Raw genomic sequence first — 7,601 nt, 5'->3', positions numbered from 1 at the left:
CCCTCTACCACCATGGTAACTGTCTGAGCATAGCGCATAGGGTGGGAGCAAGGTTTCAGCCGGGGCCACAGCAACCTTTCTTTGACTATGGAGGGCACAGTAAAGCAGGAAAAACAGTTCAATCTGAAAAACTCACACAAAGAGAAAAGACAATTAGGAGACATTTATTGATAAAATTACTTTGTCTTTGGCGCTCAGACCTTGGCAGGAAACATGGCGCTTAATTTTGATAGATATGCATGAACAGGAGCAAAGAGTACTGCTGTTTCCCTCCCAGGCCTGAAACTCGTGGTGGAGTGGAGATAGATAAAGTTGGTCAGTCTGTAGACTGCTGGTTAGTGAGACGGTATGCTGAGCTTTATGGGGAGATCCAGTGGATTGCGTGAGCTGATTCTAGAGCCTTACTCAGGGACCTGGAAGATGGGAGTCCAGCTTGGATAACACTTTATGGTAAATTTTTTACAGATTTCAAATAAAAAGGAAAGGTTTAGGTTTTTAATAAAAAGGAACTACATTCTACTATCGCTAATACAAACATTACAAACCGCTGCACTGCCCTTAAATTTATACCTATAAAGATTGTATCAGTTGAACTACCCAATAATGATTTACACTTCCTCTCAAACTCTGTGAAGCAATACTTGGTTCTGAAATGATTGCAGTTCTTAAATGTAAAAAGCAGCAAACCTCACATAGGCATCAGGCCATTACTAATGGTTCATTCAGTTGTCAGTGGTAGGAGAGGATCAGATTACCAGAGAAAACATTTCCATATATTTCCATGTAAATTCCAGAAATATACAAATTTCCAAAAGTAAGGTTAGAAAGATCTCAGTAGATGTTGTGAAGAAGGGCACAAAGAACTCACTCAAAGTTGTTCTTACAAAGAAGATACCAGCTAGGAAATACCAGGAGATTGTGCACAATGCAGAGGGGAAAAAAGATTATGAGTTCAGCACATGTACTCATTATAAAACAGAGAGAACATCGCCTTCAAAGTCTAGAGTTTTCTTATTCCCAATATGGGTTTCAAGGGTATGCGTAGCTCATCAGAAACATCCCCATTTTGGTTTAACAAAAAGGTGTGTTTTTCTTTTTTTTTTCGTTTCTTTTTTTTTTTTATCTTGGAGGTTTTTTTCTTTATATAAACAAGCTAAGTTAGTTCTAGAAAATAATAAAGACTAGACTTTTTAACATGCTTTGAACAAAACATTCAAACCACAACCTTTGTTTGGGTAAGATTCCATATAGTCCAGCATAAAGTGCTGCACAATTGTGAAGTGGAAGTAAATCTGGAAATCTGATAAATCAGTGCTGCATTTGCATTAAGCCTCCTTCGTTATTATTTTTAGGAATTTGCTGCAAATGCTGCAGGGGGAGAAACAACAGCGTGCATCACACTCTCCTTACTGTGGAGCTACAGTAAAAAGTGGCAGCATCATGCTGAGGCTAACTACAGGCTAAACCTGTAAGAAGGATTTTTAGAGACTATAAAAGAATTTGGTCATGGGTGGAAGATTATCTTATAGACAGAAAAAGACATAAAAGAGTTGAAGTGAAATGGTAATACCACTGCATACCTGTTGGTTAGAATAGTCCAGTTAAAGTTATTAAAATGTTTACAGATGCTCTGCATTCTCACTGATGAACATTGAGCTTTTTTCTTGCAACTTTTTCTTGTTATTTTATCAAGATTTTGCCAACTATTGTTATTATTTGTTACTATTAACATGTTTTTGTATTGCTATACGTGGTGTTTTCTATTTGTTTATGTGTTTAATACTATTTAGAGTAATTCTTTAATGTTTTTCAGTTTCCTCCTCTGCTGTTTTGCATTTATCCAAATCCACCCTGCCTCTTTCACACATATCAGTTAGAATTGTTTCAACTGCCCAAATTATTTAATACTTATTTATTTCATTCAATGGTGAATGTTGCTTTTTCGGGCTATACAAAGGCAATCTACGCCTGTTATGTTTTATTCTAAGTTTTAATGTTTCATTTATTAAACCTTTTTTGTCACTACGCTGCTTCCAGACTGTCTGCATTCTGGAGTCGCATCCAAAAGTTCCCAACCTGACACCTACAGTAGAGTCTTGTAACTGGAAAGGCTAATTGTATTGATGTGGTCTCAGTTCCCAATATAGAAGAAAGGCTTCTCCAAACAACCACAAACGAAGGGACGAAAACATGAAACAGGGAGTTGGGAAATTATTTTTAGAATATTCACTGATGCAGAATTTTCATGCATCACTCAGTAATATTCTCAAGCTCCATTTAAACCCAATTTCTTGTCTTTTTTTTCTCTTTTTACTGAAGAGAGCAGTTACAGAACTTGAGGCTTTAGAAAGCCCAATCAAATGGGACGGTGATATAATTCTTGTTCTTTGAAAATGAAAATATCAATCATCTAAAAGACCTAATAGCCAGCAGACTAAAATAATAAAGAAGGGCAAAAGTGGGCCTACCAATGCATTTCTATTTATGTAGGATCCAGACTCACAAAGCAGTGGTCCTCTTTGTAAATTTTGCATGTGTGTTCAGTTAGGAGTACTGATGTTCCTTGTAAATCTCCAGTTCTGTCATACTGTAGTTAAATACAATAACAGTGGAAACAGTGACTGCTTGTGACAAGTCATCTCTTCGTTTTAAGTGGACACGATGACTGCATTTAGACCGAGTACAGATGTTGGAGTGACCCATCGCGTAACCGAGGCCCTGTCTGTGCCGGGCCCTGTAAACGGGTCCTTAAAGTAGAACAGCCAGGCTGGAGAAATCCGACAGTAAATATGGCCATGGGATATGAGCTTGGGTTTAAATCATTGAAAAAAGCCTGGGTGTGACATTCAAGGGCCAGAAAAGTGAAACCATCCAACCTCATAAGTCTACAATCATTACAGGCATCACAGCCAAACTCCGTGGATAAAACGTTGATAGACAGAAAATAGGGATGACTTCATACTGTTTGGTCTCAAACTGACAATATGGTCCTCATCAGGTCCCTTGCCTGTGTAATAATCTGTGTTAAAAGCTGGGTAGAAGTATTGTCTCATAAGTCCTGCGGTTTTGACCAATAGAAACCTTTATTAAGGCACGTTTTGAATTAGCTACACATGTGAGTAAGATACAGAAGCCGTGGTGGAGCTCTTATCACAACTTACACAGTCAGCAAAAGCTGGTGGAGCTCAGTAAGGAATCATTAGGTAGAAAAACACTGTGGATTTCTCAACTCTTAAAATGTGCTTAATCAAGCAAATAACAACCAGAAGAGAGCTATAAGGTTATTTTATTACTTTATTTATTTATATATTTTTTTTCCTGCAGTTACAGTTGCTTTTGTCATTAATGGTAAAAATCAATCTCTGCTCAGTTTCTTTCTCTTTTTTTTATTATCTTTCCTAACAAATGTGTAAACATGCTTTAAACTTTTTTTTGTATTATATCACATTACAACCGGAAATATAAACATATCTTATTAGGATATCTTTTTGATTTTGATAATAATAATGTGAATTGTTCTGTTCAAAGTTGGCTGCAACTAACAATTGCTTTGCCAATGAATTAATCAGTTGAATATTTTATTTTTAATAACCAATTGATAATCGGATGGTAAAGGTGCCTTAAAGTGGATTTTTTTGCAGAACTTCAGTCAGTTAAAACTAAAACTATTGCACATTGCAGGGTCCTGGATCATATTCACAGACAAAACTGGGGACTAATATATATATATCTATATATTTTCTCTTTCTTTTTTTATCTAGACATAATTACTGCTCCAGGTGGGTTACTCTTTTAGTTGAGGATTATTTCAATAATCGATTATTCATGCTTAATCTGATAAATGTTTTCAGTTGTAGTCCAAAAATAAATTAAATTAATCTGTCACAAATATTAAAAGTAGCTTTTAACAAACAAACTTTATCCAATCTGCCTGAGTAGGTGTTTTACACAGAAGAATGGATGAACAATGTGCACAATACTCTTATGCACATATCAAAAAAAGTCTTGCAACATTTGCTACAAGTTTACATTTTCAAATTATCACCCTTCCTTCCCACTTCTTCCCAATTTTTCAAACAACACAAAATTAGTCAATGGCCGTGTGACAATGACAGCCCTTCTTCTCTGGTTTTACAAGCCAGACATGTACAGGACTTCCTGTTGAGAAGAGGAATCTCTGAAAAAAGCCTTCTGCTAATCATACAGTGCTGTCCAGACATGCCTAAGATAGCTGCAAGCAGTTCTCCATTGTGAGCCTAGAAGTACACCCTTACAAGTGCCTGAATGTTCTGACTGGAAGGAAAAAAGAAGAAGTTGGGAAGAGCTTACACGTTGTGCACTTGCCTCAGGATGGAGGGACCCAATCACATCTGAACTTCTTCTTTTTTACATATATGCTGAAAAGTTATATAAATGCTATAATGGAAGGAAATCATTGCCATTTTTTCTGCATCATTAACAACAGCTGACTAATCAGCCCAGCTCAACTTGATGAATGTTTGCAGCTCTGATTTAAGTCTTGGCTTATAGAAATATCTCTGAAAAGGGATAATTATAGTATAAGGAACTCTAAATGTCAGTAAACACGTTTCCCCGGATATGTCAAACAGGAATTATATGTTGTAAGAGGAGGTGATTAACCACACAGCCTTAAAAGAAGGAGCATGCATTGGTTCGAATTCCTGGAGTTAAAAAAAAATCCAAAGCAACTCCTGTCTTGCAACAAACTTCTGAGACTACAATGCCTTGTTAGTGTCCACACCACGTCAATATCCGCCTCTGTTTTTTTACCAGTTAACGGTAGCATTCCTGATGTCTAGACAAACAAATATGATGAGCCGAAGCTAAACTCTTGGCAAATCGGATTATTTAAACCTGTCAACTTTCCGTCTGACTTTTATGCGTAAATCTTTCAAATAGAGAGTTCTAAGAAATGTGCTCTGACCATGCCAGGACGAAAACTGACTCTTGTGCCAAACCACTGGCAGTAAATATTACATTTGCTGGCATTAAGTGTAGCCCTTATTCTGCAAAACTCACTCTAGTAATTTATTATATCATCAGCACTGCTTAAAAAGATTTAGATTGAGGAAAGATGCACCACACTGAAGATATCTACTAAATGAGGAAAACAAAAAGAAACAAATCTACAGTGTCAAAACCATTTTTTTGACTGTCCTGATCTAGATTTTGGCTCTTAATATCTTTTAAATAAAACCAATAAAACCAATTACATAACTGTGGCGGAAATATTTTTTTTGGCAATACACAAGCAAGCAGTGAGGTGCTCTTATATCTCGGACAAGGACACAGCTAATGATTTCAGCAGACATGTTGAGGGTGAGCAGCTTGTGCGATGTAGAGATGCCAGATATTAAAATATCATAAATCATAATTAAATATTAAAAAATATATAAAAAATGGCAAATTCTTAGTTAGAACAGAATGTTTAGATATTTCCTTAGGATTTAAGTGGTAATAAAAATAATTAAACCTCTGAGGAAAGATTATAATTATGAGTGCTGTGAAACAGACACCAAGGAATCCAAACATTTCCATCAACCCTGTTTTTGAAGAATACTGTACAAAAATAGTAAAAAAAAATAGGATCTACTGACCAAATAACATGTATGCCATTTGACACAAGAAACCTGTGGGGGACTGTCCTATGATCAGTTGAGATCTAAATCTTTTACATGCATGATCAATGCTGCGTTGGCTAGAAACATTTAACAGTGAAACTTGCCGGTGGTGGTATCATACTTTTGGGGCGATTTTCTTCATCAGGGACAAAAAAATAAATAAAATGTTGAGAGTTTAAGGAAAGAAAAATGGAACAACAAACAAGTTTTGCCTTCTTTTCATCGATTGCATACAGACTGTTTCCAATGAACTGCTGTATGTGGTTTTAACAAGAAAAGTTGGATACATAGAAAATGTGTCTAAATCCTTATGCAAATAATTGCAAAGTCTAGTAGGCATGTCACCTATTTCATAACATAATCCCTAAAATTAAGACATAACTAAGATCAATTTTTTGTTAACTTTTTAACACCTTGATGCCAATTGTTGCAAATATGAAACAAACCCTTTCTATTACAGTATGTACACAGTCAAGAAAGCATGTGAATTCTTTCAATGACAGTTTTTCACACATTACGTGTGGACCTACGAACATTTTGCAAGCTCTCGTTTCCATTACAACTGGTTCCTAACAGTGTATGTTGTCACTGACGGGTATAAAAGATGACACAAATTTGTAATATACCTATTATTCATTTTTCAAATACATTAAAAAATTTACATAGTAAAGAAAAAACTAGTTAGCAGCAAAAGCATTTTTTCTAATATATGCAGTATATATATATATATATATATATATATATATATATATATTAGGGATGGGACGATTTATGAAAACCGTCAGAATCGTTCGGTTCGACTGTCTCGGTTCGGTTCGCGTGTGTTTCGTTCAGTTCATGCGCTGCTCCTTTTTCTCATTGATGCCAGATGCATACAGCCAGATGCATGCATCTGGCTGTATGCATCTGCAGGTTAGAGAGCATGCGCCAGATGATTAAATTCAAAGCAGCAAAACATACGGAAATGATCCAGGGTTTCCGCGGATCATTTAAAATAATTACAATCCATTATTTTTGGGGGGATTTTTTCAGTAATTTCATAATTTTTTATGGAATTTCGGTGTAACAATCAACATGTATCGAATCGAACCGAAAACCGTGACCAGAAACCGTGAATCGAACCGAACCGTGGATTTTGTGAACCGTTCCACCCCTAATATATATATATATATATATATATATATATATATATATATATATATATATTTATGTTTTGAGTACCTCGCTCTCAATCTGCAGGTTTACTAGTGGTTCCTAGAATTTCTCAAAGCAGGGCTTTTAGTTATCAGGCTTCTCTTCTGTGAAGGCAACTACCAGTTTTTGTCCATGAGGCAGACACCCTGTCTACTGTTAAAGTAAGCTTATAGTTAGAGTGGCTCAGCTTATCTTGAGCCATCTCTATAGTTATGCTGCTATAGGCATAGACTGCTGGAGGACATAGGGACCCTTTTTTCTCATTCTGCCTCATTCTATCTTTATTCCCCCACAGAATTTGTTAGTTCACTATATAACTTTATGCTCTCTCTGCTTTTTTCTCGTAGTAGCTTCATCTGGTCTGTTCCTGTGTGGCTGTGACACCATCCTGGAGAGAGGTGTCGTCTGTGCTGCTGCCATCAACCCCTTTGACTGGATTTTCGAACTTTTACTTGTTTTACAGAGTAGTCCTGTTTCTGTGACAGTGACTAACTATATGTGCTTTATTTCATCCTCTGACATTTGAGCTGACTCGGAGCTCGTCTGCCTGGCTGTGTTTCTTGAATGGGGTCACCTGTGGAGCTGGTTGACAGAGGCTAGTTCTGCTGGAGGTTTCTTCCTGTTAAAAGGGAGTTTTTCCTCTCCACTCTCACTACAAGCATGCTTGGTGTGAGGGTTTGCCTTTGAGTCAATGAGTCGATGCAATCAGCTAGTTTTCCTTAGATAAAAACTTTGCATCAGTTTGACTGTATGATCTGGTTGAAT

Source organism: Cyprinodon tularosa, unplaced genomic scaffold (genome assembly GCF_016077235.1).
Source record: "Cyprinodon tularosa strain WSP-4 unplaced genomic scaffold, ASM1607723v1 ctg107, whole genome shotgun sequence".
Lineage (NCBI taxonomy): Eukaryota > Metazoa > Chordata > Actinopteri > Cyprinodontiformes > Cyprinodontidae > Cyprinodon > Cyprinodon tularosa.
Note: the sequence above shows the minus strand (reverse complement) of the source record.